This window comes from Periplaneta americana, chromosome 13 (assembly GCF_040183065.1).
Source record: "Periplaneta americana isolate PAMFEO1 chromosome 13, P.americana_PAMFEO1_priV1, whole genome shotgun sequence".
In the NCBI taxonomy this organism is placed as follows: domain Eukaryota; kingdom Metazoa; phylum Arthropoda; class Insecta; order Blattodea; family Blattidae; genus Periplaneta; species Periplaneta americana.
In genome coordinates, this window is record NC_091129.1 from 129,814,311 (window position 1) to 129,832,984 (window position 18,674).

The 18,674-nt window shown below is 36.0% G+C and overlaps 2 protein-coding genes across 7 annotated transcripts in view; one reads left to right on the top strand and one right to left on the bottom strand.

The window, feature by feature from the left end:
- The window catches only part of LOC138712435 (uncharacterized), a 181,000-nt gene extending 175,374 nt beyond the window's left edge, over positions 1-5,626 (bottom strand). For 2 of the 5 annotated variants that reach the window (XM_069844254.1, XM_069844250.1), the window contains exons 1-2: positions 5,204-5,613; positions 482-696 (exon numbers count right to left, since the gene is read on the bottom strand). The gene's annotated coding sequence lies outside the window, so the exon portion shown is untranslated. Of the gene's footprint in view, positions 1-481; positions 697-5,203 lie in introns of all 5 variants that reach the window. The other 3 variants (XM_069844251.1, XM_069844252.1, XM_069844253.1) reach the window with 3 other exon arrangements.
- LOC138712437 (uncharacterized) overlaps positions 1-18,674 on the top strand; it is a 197,072-nt gene that overhangs the window by 125,041 nt on the left and 53,357 nt on the right. The window lies entirely within an intron of this gene.

Sequence of the window (18,674 nt, forward strand, 5' to 3'; positions counted from 1 at the left end):
TGACCTTGATATAATCTAGAGAGTAAAATAAACATTAATCTTGACATAACCTTGAAATTGAATTAGATATTGAAAAACGAGATGACAAATCGAATTTATTGGAATATTATTTACAATTAACGCTAATTATTATAGTAACAGAACTAACTTTATTTCAAATATAGGTGATTTATTGATTTATTGTTGTCTTTCGATTGCATATCCGAGAATAATCTATACTTGCGCTTTCATATTGCTACAATGATATTTTCTGATTGGTGGATCACCTGAACTTTAATGAATAGGTGTACTTTAATGAGGTCCATTAAAGGGCTGCTACCAGGTGTATAATACTACATTTCGGCATGGTCGAGCATAAAGCATGTTACAAGTGATTTCTGTGCTGTTAAGGTGGTGTGTAATGGTGATACCAAGTCACGATGTGAAGTCGGTAGTACTTTGTAATGGCGGTTGTATACTAGACATTTAATCAAAAACTTACCGTAAGAGATATGCTGTATCCTCTGTTACTGAAGCTGGTGTGGCAAAATGTTGATTATGAAACATGTCATAGTAATTTGATGTTGAAGTTTTTTACACGGTAGAGAAAATGTTAGTTTAGGACAACAGTTTCAGTCACTAGAACTTAACACCACGTACACAAAATTAGTTCTTCTTGTCACCAAACTGAGCTTTCTGTTAAGCGCCAGGCGATTTCTTCATGTTGAAAATAGAAATTAAAACACACATTATGTACCAAAATGAAAAAAAGTGAAACTCGCAATATCACACGATATTTTCAGCACGGTTAGACACTGAACTATATAGTAAACATTTTCACGTGTTTGCAAGATGTGAAGAGAGGTAACCTTCCCACGTGAATGACAATAGCAGCGTTGTTTGCACAGCTCCAGCTGCTACAGTTCCTCAGGTCCGTTCTGAGGCTTTGTTCTCGATATATTTTTCCGCCAAAACGACACTTCTTGAAAATAATTTCTTAAGGTTGCATCTGCCTGTGGCAATGGCCGGATGAATAACGCGTACGCTTCTTAACCAAGCAGTCCGTGGTTCGATTTCCGACATAGGAGAAGATTGGCAAACAAAGAAACAAATGGTAGGGAAATGATAAAAACAAAAAATGCTAGGGAAGTGATAAAAACAAACAAATGCTAGGGAAGTGATAAAATTGTGCGATTAGCAGCCATGACGTCCTTTCGTACCGTTTTATTGATCAAAAGTAGTATGACGGAGTAAAAGCGTAATAGTCACATTAATATTGGCCTACTAAAAATAGTTAATAAGTTTGCAAAAAAAATCTACGATGTACGTAACGTGGCCCTGGATTTTTGCAAAAATCATATGTATTAATTTTAGAACAGCCATCTTATACTTACTTACTGGCTTTTAAGGAACCCGTAGGCTCATTGCCGCTCTCACATAAGCCCGCATTGGTCCCTACCCTGAGCAAGATTAATCCAGTCCCTATCATCATATCCCACCTCCCTCAAATTCATTTTAATATTATCCTCCCATCTACGTCTCGGCATCCCCAAAGGTCTTATTCCCTCCGGCCTCCCAACTAACACACTATATACAGTTCTGGATTCACCCATACGTGCTACATGCCCTGTCCATCTCAAACGTCTGGATTTGATGTTCCTAATTATATACAGAATTTTTAGAACACAAAATTGGCGAAGCTAGAATCAAAGTACCTGTAATAAAATATAATAATATAGACTCTATAACACTGTTTTTAGTATTCTGTTATCTTTCTACTTCTCCGCAATGTTTTCAGCAATTTATATTCGGTTTCTACTCATATTCAGTAGTCTACCTTCAGATAAATTCATACAGGAAATATGTGCATAAAATATATTTTTTTATTTTACAAACATGTGATTATTTAAAGTGTGAGTAATACCAAAACTGTATGTTTGTAACAAAATGAGTGCTGGACTGTTTGTTACAATACTAACGAGCATTGATAATAGTTGACCTTGTACCTCCGATATAAACAAAAACGATATAGATACATATAGATATGGATATAGAGGGAAAAATTGGATCGGTGTCGGGTAAAGTTCCCGGGTAGCTCAGTTGGTAGAGCGTTGGTACGTTAAACCAAAGGTCCCGGGTTCGATGCCCGGCCCCGGAACAATTTTTCCCTTGAAAATTATTCAAATCAACTTTACAGGGAGTTATACCTGAAATCTTGATTTGCATAATACACGTCACTGTTCGTTAACAGAAAACCACAATTAAAGTCACATGTAGTTAGTGTGCACTCGAAGTTGGTTGCTTGACGGTTGTCAGCCCACTTTGAGGTCTGTGGATATAGAGGGAAAAATTGGATCGGTGTCGGGTAGAGTTCCCGGGTAGCTCAGTTGTTAGAGCGTTGGTACGTTAAACCAAAGGTCCCGGGTTCGATGCCCGGCCCTGGAACAATTTTTCCCTTGAAAATTATTCAAATCAACTTTACAGGGAGTTATACCTGAGTTCTTGATTTGCATAATACACGTCACTGTTCGTTAACAGAAAACCACAAGTAAAGTCACACGTAGTTAGTGTGCACTCGAAGTTGGTTGCTTGACGGTTGTCAGCCCACTTTGAGGTCTGTGGATATAGAGGGAAAAAATGGATCGGTGTCGGGTAGAGTTCCCGGATAGCTCAGTTGGTAGAGCGTTGGTACGTTAAACCAAAGGTCCCGGGTTCGATGCTCGGCCCCGGAACAATTTTTCCCTTGAAAATTATTCAAATCAACTTTACAGGGAGTTATACCTGAAATCTTGATTTGCATAATACACGTTACTGTTCGTTAACAGAAAACCACAATTAAAATCACACGTAGTTAGTGTGCACTCGAAGTTGGTTGCATGACGGTTGTCAGCCCACTTTGAGGTCTGTGGATATAGAGGGAAAAATTGGATCGGTGTCGGGTAGAGTTCCCGGGTAGTTCAGTTGGTAGAGCGTTGGTACGTTAAACCAAAGGTACCGGGTTCGATGCCCGGCCCCGGAACAATTTTTCCCTTGAAAATTATTCAAAAAAGAAAGCGTTTCCATAGAAAGAGTAGGCCTAGCTTTCTTCACAAATAATTACCCTAAGTTTGTTAATAAAATTTTGCCGATTCTATATTGAGAATTTTTAAGGTTACGTCAGAAAAAAAAATTAAATTATGGTAAAGTAGATTATTCGTCAATGGTAATGTGCCTGTTTTTGAAAGTGTCGTCAGACAAGGAAATACGCGGATGTGGTGGATTTATTGAGAGGATCATTATCCTCCGTGCACCACCATAAGAATTCGGTTGCGAAATTTAAGAGAGAAAGAATGGATATCAAGGAAGAACACAGTATCGGAAGACTCGTTTCTGTGATCACTCCAGAATATATCGATACCGTGCATGACATGATTTTGGAGGAGAAACAAATTGGACTCAAACGTATACTAGAGGCTTTGAAAATGTACTTTGAACGTGAAAATTGTCTACCAAATGGATCGCTGCATGCCTCAACACTGATCAGGACTTACTCAAAATGACATTTCCAAATCACTTTGCCGCTGTTTTAAAGAAAATTCTTTTAACTTTTTTGGATCGTATTTGTAACTATATGCGAAATTTGGATTCATCATCACAGCCCAGAAACAAAAGAATGGAAATACTTTGATTCTCTCCGCAAAAAAAAAAAAAAAAAAAAAAAAAAAAAAAAAAAAAAAAAAAAAAAAAAAAAAAAACGCATTCAAAATTGGGAAAGAAAGTCCTCCATCATTTTTTGGGACAAAGAATAATTATGACAGACTACTTAGAACAGGGTAAAGTTGTGACAGGAGCGAATCAATCTTCATTATTAACTCAGCCGGGGGTAATTATGGAGAACCTTTGTGTTAAAATATGCTATTCTCGCAAGACAGTGCACCAGTTGACAAGTTCTTGATTGCGTTGCAGAAAATTGATGAAGTTGGCTTTGAAAAAATTGGCAATCTCTCATATTCGCCCGATTTAGTCACCTGAGAATATAATGTACTTTTAAATCTAAAAACAGGATAATCAAAGAAAGGTAAGAGACTATCATTGAATGAAGTACTGTATATCGAACATAGTACTGTCGTAGAATGGTTTGCAGACGAAGAAAACTAATTTTTTAAAGGCTTGGAATTGTTTTGTAACCGCTATGCTAAGTGTATAGAGTTAAAAGGCGATTATATTGAAGAAATTATATATATATATATATATATATATATATATATATATATATATATATAAATTTAGTAAATTTTCCATGTTAGGCTAAGAGCTTAATCTATACCGCGTCGTATTGTAAGATAAAAACCCCCTGTTCATAAATTTGAATACATAGATTAAGGGTATGTGTACGTGAACGACCACAAATATTATCAGATTACTAGTAATATTTTTCAAACCAGTTTTATCAGAGTATGAAAAAAAAACTGATCTGCAGTTACGTCATTTGGTAACCATAATATTGTTATGGTCACTCTGACATCTTTAATATTTTTTCTGGATGTAATAAGCACTTATTTCTGAAAAGTGGACCACTCTCAGACAAGTAGAGTTGTTTATTTTAATACAGTTAATGTTATATTTGTCCTATATAAGATATTTTAAAATTTACATAATGTTTTGTGACCTAATTTTTCTATTTTCAAAGAAATGGGCATTGTTTAGTCTACTTTTTGCATAAATTCATGTTAAATCAGTGTACAAAATTTAAGAATTCTATCTCTAATGGTTGTGAAGTTATGAAAATATGTGTGAAAATTTTCAAATTTTGAAAAATTTCATTTAAAGTAAAAAGTGAATTCTTAAAAATATTATTAGTACCCTTTTTATACTTTATTTATTTATTTATTTATTTATTTATTTATTTATTTATTTATTTATTTATTTATTTAACCTGGTAGAGATAAGGCCATTAGGCCTTCTCTTCCCCTCCACCAGGGGATTACAACTACAATATTAAGAATACAATTACTTGTATCAGATATTTAAGTTCTAATAAGTCTTGTTGTGGTACCTCGTAATTTTTGTCCAACTGGGAGTTCATTTCCTTATAAAATTTTAGAAATCTAGAGCCTGCATTTTCTAATAATTGCGGTCGTTCACGTACATATACTCTTAAACGATTAAATTTTATTCATATACATGATCTACGAAATATTTCATAAGAAAAGTATGCATGTAACACATAACAAAGTTTACTTACACAAACGTGATCATGCGAATCACAAAACTGCACAAAGATTTACTTAAAATCGGTTCGTACGTTTTCTTCTTGTTTTGCTATAAGCAATTCTTTCTTCTTTTATGCTACGGGTATTTTAATGAACCTGACATCGAACTGACACTTACGCCGTAAATTTGAAAGTTCCTGATAGATTCAACAAAACTTTTACACCTTCCTGCACAACACAAACTGACGATGCGAGACTCAAAACAACAAAACTGACATTAATACTGTAAACATATAGCTCAGTGTCGACCGTGATTCTGAGTGAATACCAGGCAACTGAAACCTAACATACAGCTGCTTAGAAGTAGTGGCTGTTGTGACGAGCGCAGACCGGAGCTGTATTGTGTAGCGCACACCTGCCGGGCGACCGCTTTCGGTAGACACCGCACACAAACTGAGCAAGTCGCGGCGAGAAAGAGAGAGCAGGCGGAGAAGTGTCACGTGACTTGTGGGGAAACACGCCTGCTAAAAAGAAGGCCTCGCACGCGACTGTGATCGGCGACTATCATGATTCATATTGCTTCCCACCCCCGGCGCGCTGTAATGTGATGGAAAATCTACAGAAAAGACTACACGTTGAAATATAATTTGCGAGTGTTGCTGCGAGCGTAAATATCAACAGGAATCCCAGGAGATGTTTCAACACTCGCAGGGACGTTCAGCGATAAACAGGACGATACCTAACTTTCAATAATCAAAACATACTAGTGGCTTGTGCAGCAAATGCTGCAAACTTTCATTAGACGTTCAAATAAACATTTTTCAGATTTATTTTCAATGAAGAATACCAGACATTCGGAAAGTTATTTGCTTCCATAACAATGAAAGATACTCTCTCTCTCGAGCCAATACTGAAGAGAACCACGCATATAAATATCTACACCACACCGCCATTAAATATATGAAAAAGACCCAACCCCACTTGATTAATAATTATAAAAATATTTGATTTTTAATAATATTATTATCTTACGTAAGTTTTATAGCTTTCAGTAACATATACTATATATATACTATATAGCCGCCACTCAGTAAAATATAGAGATCAAAATCTAATTTAAGTTGTTCTCTACACCTACTTATATAACCCCAAAACGTTTCACTTTCAAATCAACAATATAGCATTAATATGTATAATTAATGAAAAATAGTCACATCATGGCATTAACTACAATAATATTTCATTTCTAATGGTAATAATGTCATCAAACTTCCTCACGTTTTGTAGCTTTTAATATCCAATACAGAGCTGTACCCAGAAAATTACACACCACAGAATCGAACCTGTAAATTATTTTTAGTAAGTTAAGTTTTTAATAACCAATTTAATTTGAGCTCTAAATATGTCAGCATTCTTGCAAGTCATGGCCTTCGTGTAATATTGTTTACTGTAGTAGGCCTATGTGTTTTGTTTTATTCTGAAATGCAACACGGCCGACTTGATGCTCGCTTCGCTTCTCCTTTACAAAAAAGCGAAGGGTATATCAAGTCGGCCGTGAATGCTATTAGCTAGTTCTCAAAACTGACGACAGATGGATTTTGGAAAATAGGAAAATTATGTATAAAAATTGACATTTCACTGAAAACTACTATTTTTCCGAAAAACTTTGAGTTCCAAGCTTCAAAATGAGGGGTCGTTTATTAAAATCCATCCAGCCGTTTTCCCGTAATTTCCATTACCAGTTCAAATTATATAATATATAGATATAGATAGCTTCCTAAGCGAAAAAAACAAAATGGTATTCCATATTTGTAACTCTTCTTCTAATAATAATAATATAATAATAATAATAATAATAATAATAATAATAATAATAATAATTGGCTTTTAAGGAACCTGCAGGTTCATTGCCGCCTCACATAAGCCCGCCATTGGTCCCTGTCCTGAGCAAGATTAATCCAGTCTCTATCATCAATTCAATTCAATTCAATTAATTAAGCCATTAAACATACAGTGATAGGTTTCGTCACAAAAAACAACTTACATTTGAAAATACACATATAATTGAAAACAGTAATTAGAATGAAAACACAAAACATTTTGAAACTCTAAAATTAATTAAAACACTTCACTCTTATGTAATAATTGTAACTAATATAAATAACTTTATTTATTAAAAACAATTTCGTATGAATTTATGTTAAGAAACTCATCTATAGAGTAGAAAGGATTAATTAAAAGCCAATTATAAAATCTAGCTTTGAAACTATTGGTTGGTAACTTATAATATTGACTGGGAAGCTTATTACATAATTTCATCCCCGTGACAGAAAAATTTGTACTAATTTTATGTAATGTACAGTATGGAATATTAATTTGTTCACTATTTCTAATTTCATGATCATGTTATATTGGCTATTAATGAGTAATTGTATTTTGTCGAGTGTAAAGGACTAGGTCGTATATATATATATATAAATTTATGACAGTTAATATCTGTGATTGTTTGAAAAGAGGTCGACAATGTTCAAGATAGTTTGATTGACATAGAATTCTAATGGCTTTCTTTTGCAAAATCAAGACACTCCCAATTTTGCTACCATTTCCCCAGAAAATTAAGGCATTCCTAATTATCGACTGAAAGAACGAATAATTTTGAGAAACACAAGTCACTAATTTCTTTAATAAATATATATCTCTCTATAAAAAGTCCTAGAAATTTGGTATAGCTTTGTGTGTTGTCCTTTTTTATTACAGGATTTAGGATAAAAGTTATGTTGATAGTATTTTCTTGATTAAGCAAAACACCATTAGATTCAAACTATAAAGCCATCTGTGATAGAATATCATATCCCACCTCCCTCAAATCCATTTTAATATTATCCTCCCATCTACGTCTCGAGTCGACCTGGTTGGCAAGTTGGTATAGCGCTGGCCTTCTATGCCCAAGGTTGCGGGTTCGATCCCGGGCCAGGTCGATGGCATTTAAGTGTGCTTAAATGCGACAGGCTCATGTCAGTATATTTAGTGGCATGTAAAAGAACTCCTGCGGGACAAAATTCCGGCACATCCGGCGACGCTGATATAACCTCTGCAGTTGCGAGCGTCGTTAAATAAAACATAACATTTCTACGTCTCGGCCTTCCCAAAGGTCTTTTTCCCTCCGGTTTCCGAACTAACACTCGATATGCATTTCTGGGTTTGCCCATTCGTGCTACATGCCTTGTCCATCTCAAACGTCTGGATTTAATGTTCCTAATTGTCAGGTGAAGAATACAATGCGTGCAGTTCTGCGTTGTGTAACTTGCTCCATTTTCCTGTAATTTCATCCCTCTTAGTCCCAAATATTTTCCTAAGCACCTTATTCTCAAACACCCTTAACATATGTTCCTTTCTCAAAGTGAGAGTCCAAGTTTCACAACCATACAGAACAACCGGTAATATAATAGCTTCCTAAGCGAAAAAAAAAAAAAACAATACGGTACTCCATATTTGTAACATTTCCTCTAATAATAATAATAATAATAATAATAATAATAATAATAATAATAATAACTTACTTACTGGCTTTTTTTTAAGGAACCCGGAGGTTCATTGCCGCCCTCACGCAAGCCCGCCATCGGTCCCTATCCTCAGCAAGATTAATCCATTCTCTACCATCATATCCCACCTCCCTCAAATCCATTTTAATAGTATCTTCCCATCTACGTCTCGGCCTCCCCAAAAGTCTTTTTCCCTCCGGCCTCCCAACTAACACTCTATATGCATTTCTGGATTCGCCCATACGTGCTACATACCTTGCCCAACTCAAACGTCTGGATTTAATGTTTCTAATTATGTTAGGTGAAGAATACAATGCGTGCAGTTCTGCGTTGTGTAACTTTCTCCATTTTCCTGTAATTTCATCCCTCTTAGCCCCAAATATTTTCCTAAGAACTTTATTCTTAAACACCCTTACTCTCTGTTCCTCTCTAAAAGTGAGAGTCCAAGTTTCACAACCATACAGAACAACCGGTAATATAACTGTTTTATAAATTCTAACTTTCAGATTTTTTGACAGCAGACTAGATGACAATAATAATAATAATAATAATAATAATAATAATAATAATAATAATAATAATAATATAATAATAATAATAATAATCTTATGTAGATGAAATTATTGGGGATCATCAGTGTGGTTTTAGGCATAATAGATCAACTATTGATCAGATATTTTGTATTCGACAGATAATAGAGAAAAAATAGGAGTATAAGGGTACAGTGCATCATTTATTCATAGATTTCAAAAAGGCATATGAATCGGTTAAGAGAGAAGTTTTATATGATATTCTTATTGAATTTGGTGTTCCCAAGAAACTAGTTCGGTTAATTAAAGTGTGTTTCAGTGAAACGTACAGCAGAATCAGTATACGTCAGTTTCTGTCAGATGCGTTTCCAATTCACTGTGCTAAAGCGAGGAGATGTACTATCACCTTTACTTTTTAACAGAGAGGCTTTGGAATTGAACGGGTTACATCAGCTGCTTGTCTGTGGGGATGACGTGAATATGTTAGAAGGAAATCCACAAACGATTAGGGAAAATACGGGAATTTTACTTGAAGCAAGTAAAGAGATAAGTTTGGAAGTAAATCCCGAAAAGATAAAGCATATGATTATGTCTCGTGACGAGAATATTGTACGAAATGGATATATAAAAATTAGACATTTATCCTTTGAAGACGTGGAAAAATTCAAATACCTGGGAGCAACAGTCTCAAATATAAATGATACTCGGGAGGAAATTAAACTCAGAATAAATTGAGACGGTTCCTCGTATAGGATGAGGAGATTTTCATTAGATTACTATTTAGTGTTAATATTCTTATATGGATAGGATGCGCGGACGTGTAAGTTAGTTTCAAAATCTGAGACGGAAGTAACAGGTGGACAGGAAGACCGAACCCAAGCTAGGGGGACAGGAAACATGTGTCCAGGCGTGGAGTTGACTGATGAGGGAATGTATGGACTTTGCCTGCGGGTGGTCAGTAAGATGACGCCAAGCCAGGTTCCAAAAGAGATGATCTGGTATATGTCAGAGAATAGGACGCCGGAAGTAGGAGATGTTCTAGTTAACGAACAATTTTTGAAGAACGCGTCTTAAGTGACGTAAGTGTAATCATGGCCAATCAGGATTCTTAATAGAGACACGTGATATATAGATAGGAGGGTGAAATTCTATGTTTGGTGGTTGAAAGTAGGGGATAGATTTGGCAGATAGACAGTGTTCGGAGAAGTTGCACTCCACATATTCTCGGCAAACCTAACTCGGAAGTATAACAATTTACGGACTTAGAATTTTTTAGTGGGTGTAGTAAGAAGTCGTGTGTTGCATTATTATTATAAGTCTGAATTCTTTCCTCTCATCACGTTATCAACTGTCCGTGATATTACTGGTGTTTTATAGTACAAAATATATAATTACGTGAACTCAGAAATTAGTATACCAACTTGCGGGAAGTGAGAGCGAGATATTATACACTTGGACGCGCATTTCTGCTGATCTGAAACGAACACTTAATAGTAATAATAAACGCTTTCATAGTTCTTACCAACAACTTCTGGTGTGCGCCTACATCATTTCAACCTACGAGCACGTCTCCCAAACCCCATGTCCCGACCGTTTTTGCAGCTGACCTGGGAACCTCATCCTCTACCGAAAAGGCAGCCGAGGGCGACGACGACTGTTACAAAATATGGGAAATGTCTGTTATTATTCGGCTGAGAAGCTTTTATCATCCAGTCTGCTGTCAAAAAATCTGAAAGTTAGACATTATAAAACAGTTATATTACCGGTTGTTCTTTATGGTTGTAAAACTTGGATTCTCACTTTGAGAGAGGAACATAGGTTAAGTGTGTTTGAGAATAAGGTGCTTAGGAAAATATTTGGGGCTAAGAGGGATGAAGTTACAGGAGAATGGAGAAAGTTACAGAACACAGAACTGTACGCATTGTATTCTTCACTTGACATAATTAGGAACATTAAATCCAGACGTTTGAGATGGGCAGGGCATGTAGCACGTATGGGCGAATCCAGAAATGCCTATAGAGTGTTAGTTGGGAGCCGGAGGGAAGAAGATCTTTAGGGAGGCCGAGACGTAGATGGGAAGATAATATAAAAATGGATTTGAGGGTGGTGGGATATGATGATAGAGACTGGATTAATTTTGCTCAATATAGGGACCAATGGCGGGCTTATGTGAGAGCTGCAATGAACCTCCCGGTTTCATTAAAATTCAGTAAGTAAGTATAGCTTCCTAAACGAAAAAAACAAAATGGTGTTCTATATTTGTAACACTTCCTCTAATAATAATAATAATAATAATAATAATAATAATAATAATAATAATAATAATAATACTAGTACTACTACTACTACTACTACTACTACTACTACTACTACTACTACTACGAGTGTATTTATCCTTTGTGACTTAGTGGAGGCTTGTTGTTCCCAACCAAGTGCATCAGTGTTCGAATCGTTGTGAGGGAAGTTGATATTGACTTCCCTCTGTTTGTTAAGCACACACAGCACGTCATCACGGGACACTGGATGCATGTTGTGTGTGTTATCTTGTGGACTAGTGCCATGTTGAACATACGGCGGGGAAGTCCTCCCACTTGTGAATATCAGATGTCGTGCATAACGTCCAGTTTGGTGGACGGACAATAACGATATCACTAATTTGCATTTGGTTCCTTAATTTGTTGGCACAGTTATCATCCCTCTAAACTTCAAGTAAAGCACTAATGAAGTAACATGCTATAACAGACCAGCTGCTACGCATGAGACATTCCTCGACATGTTTCAGTCCAGTGTTGAAATGCATTTGATCGTATTAATACATACTTAAATTGAGAATTATTATACACGTATACTTTCCAGTTTCTACAAGAGACGGCGTACTTTTACTGTTGCTTAACTATGATACATACCTTTACGTAGGACTATGTATTCTCCTTTAACCCGTGTCTTCCCCCTTGTTCTCTTTATCTTTCTCAAGTTCTCCTTGTGTCCTCTTGTTCTCCTTGTATTCCCCTTGCTCTCGTTGTCGTAACCTTTTTACGTATATTCCCTGTGTTATCCTTGTCTTCCCCTTGTTCTCCTCGTATTATTATTATTCTCCTTGTACTCCTCTAGTTCTCCTTATCTTCCATTTGTTCTCCTTATCTTCCAGTGTTTTCTTTGCATTTTCCGTGCTCTCCTTATTTCCCTAGTTGTCCTTGTATTCTCCTTATTCGCCTTGTATTCCCCTCGTTCTACTTGTATTTTCCTCATTCTTCTTGTATTCTCCTTATTCTCCTTGTTTCTCCTTATTTTCCTTGTCTTTCCCTTGTTCTCTTGGTATTATCCTTATTGCCCTTGCATTTCCCTTGTTTTCTTTGTATTCTCCTTATTTCCCTTGTTCTCTCTATATTCTTCTTGTCTTTCCCTTGTTACTCTTGTATTCTCATTGTATTCCCTCGTTCTACTTGCATTTCTCTTATTCTCCTTGCATTTTCCTTATTCTCCTTGTATTCCCCTTATCTCCTTGTCTTTCCCTTATTCTCCTTGTATTTCCCTTATTCTCTTTGTGTTCCCCTTATTCTCCTTGTCTTTCCCTTATTCTCCTTGTCTTCTCCTTCTCCTTGTATTTCCCTTTTTCTCTTTGTGTTCCCCTTATTCTCCTTGTTTTCTCCTTCTCCTTGTATTCTCCTTAATCTCTTTGTATTCCCCTTATTCTCTTTGTATTCCCCTTAATCTATTTGTAGACTCCTTATTATCCTTGTCTTTCCCTTATTCTCCTTGTCTTTCCTTCTCCTTGTATTCCCCTTAATCTCTTTGTATTCCCCTTATTCTCTTTGTATTTACCTTCATCTCTTTGTGTTCTCCTTATTCTCCTTGTATTTCCCTTATTCTCTTTGTGTTCCCCTTATTCTCCTTGTCTTCTCCTTCTCCTTGAATTCCCCTTAATCTCTTTGTATTCCCCTTAATCTCTTTGTATTCCCCTTAATCTCTTTGTACTCCCCTTAATCCCTTTGTATTCCCCTTATTCTCTTTGTATTCCCCTTAATCTATTTGTAGACTCCTTATTCTCCTTGTCTTCTCCTTCTCCTTGTATTCCCCTTAATCTCTTTGTATTCCCCTTATTCTCTTTGTATTCCCCTTCATCTCTCTGTGTTCTCCTTATTCTCCTTGTATTTCCATTATTATCTTTGTGTTCCCCTTATTCTCCTTGTATTCCCATTAATCTCTTTGTATTCCCCTTATTCTCTTTGTATTCCCCTTATTCTCTTTGTATTCCCCTTCATCTCTTTGTGTTCTCCTTATTCTCCTTGTATTTCCCTTAATCTCTTTGTATTCCCCTTATTCTCTTTGTATTCCCCTTAATCTATTTGTAGACTCCTTATTCTCCTTGTCTTTCCCTTATTCTCCTTGTCTTCTCCTTCTCCTTGTATTCCCCTTAATCTCTTTGTATTCCCCTTATTCTCTTTGTATTCCCCTTCATCTCTTTGTGTTCTCCTTATTCTCCTTGTATTTCCCTTATTCTCTTTGTGTTCCCCTTATTCTCTTTGTATTCCCCTTATTCTCTTTGTATTCCCCTTATTCTCTTTGTCTTCTCTTCATTCTCCTTGTATTCCTCTCATTCTCGTATTTCCCTTGTTCTTCTTGTTTTCCCCTTGTTCTTCTTGTTTTCCCCTTGTACTCCTTGTATTCCCCTTAATCTCTTTGTATTCTCCTTATTCTCTTTGTCTTCCCCTTGTTCTCATTGCATTCGACTTATTCTCCTTGTATATCCCTCGTTGTCTTTGTACTCTCTTTATTGTCTTTGTCTTCCCCTTATTCTCCTTGTATTTTCGTTGCATTCTCCTTGTTCCCCTTGTATTATCCTTATTTTTTCTCTCCTTATTCTCCTTGTACTCCTCATATACTCGTTGTATTCGCCTTGCAGCGATGAGAGGTGGTTGCATTTTTATTTATGGATGGATGGATGGGTAGAAAGATGGGCGGAACGGAATGGGATGGACAGGAATGGATGGACAGTGTGTAGTATGGAGGAACGAGTGGAAAATAAGAAAGCAAGGGATGTCGTATGAGTATTCCGAGAAGAAGTTTTGTTCTCGGATTAAAAGGAAGCACTCTGTAATTTCAGTGAGTCATGTTACAAGAAGTTTCTGTCAGATTTTCCTGAAATTAAAGCACTATGTTACCATTATACTTCCAGCAGAGACTTGGAACCCGAAAACCGGTTGACGCATGTAGCCTCACGATTAACATCATGCACGCTCTGCCTGTAAATCTAACACTGTTCGGAGTCAAGTGTAACTTACAATACTCGTCCGTTCTGTCGGCAACTGTTCTTAATTACAGAGAGTGGGTAACAGCCACAGATCGTGTAGGTATCAATAAACACCATGCAGCTTCACAAATCACTTTATAACAGAGCTTATGTTACATTCGTGCTTAGAGAAGGAAGACTTGTTATTCTATTATTATTGTTGTTGTTGTTGTTGTTGTTGGTGGTAATATTTTATAGGACGCGTTGACCATGTGACTATATTTGCGCTCTTGTCTGAAAAACCTTCGAACAGAGTCTACGTTGTTGCAGAGAAATGGCTGTAATACTAATTGTTAAAAAAGTTACTGTTGATTTGGCAAAGAATACGAATTGCCAATCATTTAGCTTTTCTTGTAAGAAGATACTATAATAGTTAGGGGGCGGATGTTGATGAAAAGTCATCTTCTTATTTTTCACATTAGGATGATGCTTATTAATATAGAAATCCTTTCTATGTTAATATAAACTTAAAAAAGTAATTTCTTATATTGCATTTTTTTTTTTACGTTTTTGCACTAATAGGTAATTTTTATATTTTTTTCGGCATTTTTGGTCATTTTTAATTCTTTGAAGAACTTTTAGATCATTTGGAATTCATTTCACTTTCTTCTTTGCCGATAGGTCTGTTAAATCATTTTCTAACCAAATAGGTCAGTAGTAGTTACCTACTGAATAAGTGAATAACAGTGAAGTTTGAGTTTTATAGTTTGGAACAGACTCTAAAGTCCATCCCTCATTCCTCTGAAGGCTTCATTTCACATAACGGAAGTAATATAAAATGCTTGACAGCAGCTTAGTTTAAGTAAGAACTTTGAACACTACTGTTCTTTTGTCAGTACGGTAGTGTCTTTAGAATTTATGTTTGGAAGGGGGGAAACTTTCACCATGTTCTGGACAGGACGTTGTGTTCTCAACATGGTTCGGAAGGGATCTCTACTATAGTAGACAGCAGTGGCGGCTCCTGCGTATTTCTTAAGAGGAGGAAAGAAGTTAACAGCACGAAATGACACCTTCTTGAATGAAACATGCTACAAATTAGCCTACATACATACATGTAAGACTAGGTAGTGTTGGGGTTGGCCTTCCCTTCTGTATAACGATAATCTGTTCTTGTAAACTGAGTTTCCTAAATTTTCCAAAATATATTATGTTTTCACTTCCATTCATTGTTGAATAATTGCACAAATTAACAATTACAAGGAAATTCACAACCTCGCAGTATTTTTCGAGCACACTACAGCATCACACGTGTTTGAAAAGATTATAGCTACTAACACGTAATCGGAACCGTTTTACGGAAATGGGAATAGGAAATAATCTGAGGAAAGCGAGAACACTGCACCCACCCACGTGGTCTGTATTGCCACATACACATTTTACAAGTTCAGTATCACATGCTTTTGAAGAATGTCAGTTCTTGTAAAGTCATACTACCATTATTGTTCAAAGCTGCCGGTGGCCGATTAATTTTTTATGTTAAAAATAATGCAGTTTGGAGTACCTACTTTCAATTTCTATTATATTTGTACAAAACTGACAACTTGGCTGCTACCCTGTCTAGTAGACAATGAATGGAAGTGAATTTCAGGGGCCAAAAAGATCTGCGATACTAACGTAGAACTAACTACTTCCTCTTAGTTTTTTATAAACCCAGCTTTAACTTTCAAGTATCTTTGAAAGTTTCAAACTATGAATAATAGCCTATATACAATGCAATGAATAATATTTTTGATTTATAATTTCAAAAAAAAAAAAAAAAAGTTTATATGGTGTCTTTCATAGTTTTGCGTTAAAACTGTTTTTATTGTGCCTCCTTCTATATGTGATATAGTCTGTTGAATGCAAGATCGTTAGATGGCAGCGGTAGCGACCTTGCTGCACGACCAGTCGGTTTCTATTTCTCGCCCATGCGCCGATTCAGAGGAGGATCTCCTCCCTATCCGTTCATTTACTTGCTTTAAAACTCTGCTTCTTTCTCTGGCCACTAGTGCGCTGTTGTCTGTGTGTGTTAACTGCAGTAAAGGAGGAATGGATTGACTTTCCTCCACACAAGCAATCTCGCATCTTTCTCAGAGTTTTCTAGCAGCACATGAGCGCGCGTCGTTTAAAACTCGTTCAACCGAGGTTTTCTTATAGCTGAGAACTTAAAAATTATCGAATCTTCCTCGAATTTCAAGGCACATATTTTATTTGGTATTTACTTTCAAAAAAAGAAAAAATGTGAGGAGGAGTTCCTCCCTTCCCTCCCCCGAGGAACCGCCACTGGTAGACAGTATTTTTAACACAAAGATTGCAAGAACGAACCCTGCGCCAACAATTTGTTTTGTCATTCACACTCCCTCATCTGGAAGATCTGGTAACAAAAATGAAATGCGGAAGGAGGGGGACATGGAGAATGAAGGCACTGACATGGACCACCTCTGATTGAAACATATTGTGAACCCTCATTAAAATCTATAGTTTCCCCTTAAAACCTTCATTTTGTTGCATGTTCTTTTCCTTTATCTTAGCCAAATTCCAGGAAATTGCCTCTCCTCTCCGATTGAGGGCAGTCAATGAAACAAGGGACTAATTTTTAAGAAGTTGTGGTGCGAGTACAGTGAATAATATTTAAGTGTAATTTTATTTTATTTTCATGTCATTTTTCCATTAGTTCAAGGGCATTTTAAAGATCATTTTAAGCAGATTTTTAGATATTCAACATCCACCTCCTAATAATAACCGATAGTTATTCTTTTTTATATTTTCTTTGTCGATGTTCTGTTATAGATTTTAGACGCGTGTTATTCGTTGTGCGGCAATACCCAGAAATGAATATAAGTATAACTAAAGAAATTTGTTTTAGAACGGCAGTAACTAAGATAAGACAGAACCGCCTTCAAATTCTTCATATCATTCTAAGCTGAAATGTTGTACGCCTCACGGCTTTCCCCTTTAAGATCAAAATTGAGTCATGGGTTGCCTAAGAGAACAGTCTCCGAAACACGTAACTTAGTTCTCTGTTACATGTTCGGACCGAGCTTCTTCGTCTGACAGAAGCACTACCTCTCACAGTCAAAGGGAGTTCCATGTAAATTCAATAGCTATCAGGATGTTTCAAGGAACTCGTGAAAGCCAAAGGAGATCATGTTGCTTTTAGAGTAAGTGTGAATTTAAATTGGTGTGAGGGAACTACTACACGGTAACTTCACATAATTTGCACATTACTATAGCTACAATAGAATCAGTATCAAGTGGGTGAATTTGTCTTATTCCACAATCTAGTATATACAGTCACGAAACTTAAGTTGTAAGGGTACTAGGAACAAAAGACTGTGCAGGTACTATTTTGAATTGTCTGTGATGAGGCGATAGTAGCGATCCTAGTGGTTAGCAAACTATCCATGGATGCATATTTGCTACGCATTGACCTTCGTGACTGTATATACTAGACTGTGCTTATTGTCTGTTGCTGCGGTATGCAGAGTTAATCCAAGACTTTTGTGGAAGGAGTTTCTGAAAGATGTTTTATACTAAAGATTCTCAAATTGTGCGGTTTTTTTTTGTCTGAGGCGCAGCTATAAAGAGAACTAGAATTTTAAATGTAGCCTGTTTATAGTGTTTCACAACAATCACGTTTCTCATCATGTTACGAATAATATTCCTGTTTTAATTAATTTTCTTGAATTATTTTTCAAAAGATACGCATAAATGAAATCGCTTAATATGCACTCAATAAGACGAACTTTCCTTTGAAGAAATGCAAAAAAGAAAAAAAAAAAAAAAAAAAGAAAAAATTCATTATCTGAAAACCAAAATATTTTATCTCACTTAGTCTATACATTTATAATTATATACTGATAATTCGTAGACCCCTATTTCGAAAGCTCTGTAAAGGCTCATTCACAATGAAAATTAAACATAACGTAAACATTAACATAAGCACATAAACATATGCCACAAACTTAAGTAGCCAAGGCCCATTCACAATGAAAATTAAACATAACGTAAACATAACACGTGTGTGGAAACAAACATACCGAATCAACAAAACTACAGAATCTATTACATAAAAATGGAGAATTGCACAATGACTGACGATGTAGCTATTCAATTTATGTTTCTAATAACTACAATGGCATCAGTATATGGCTTTCAATAC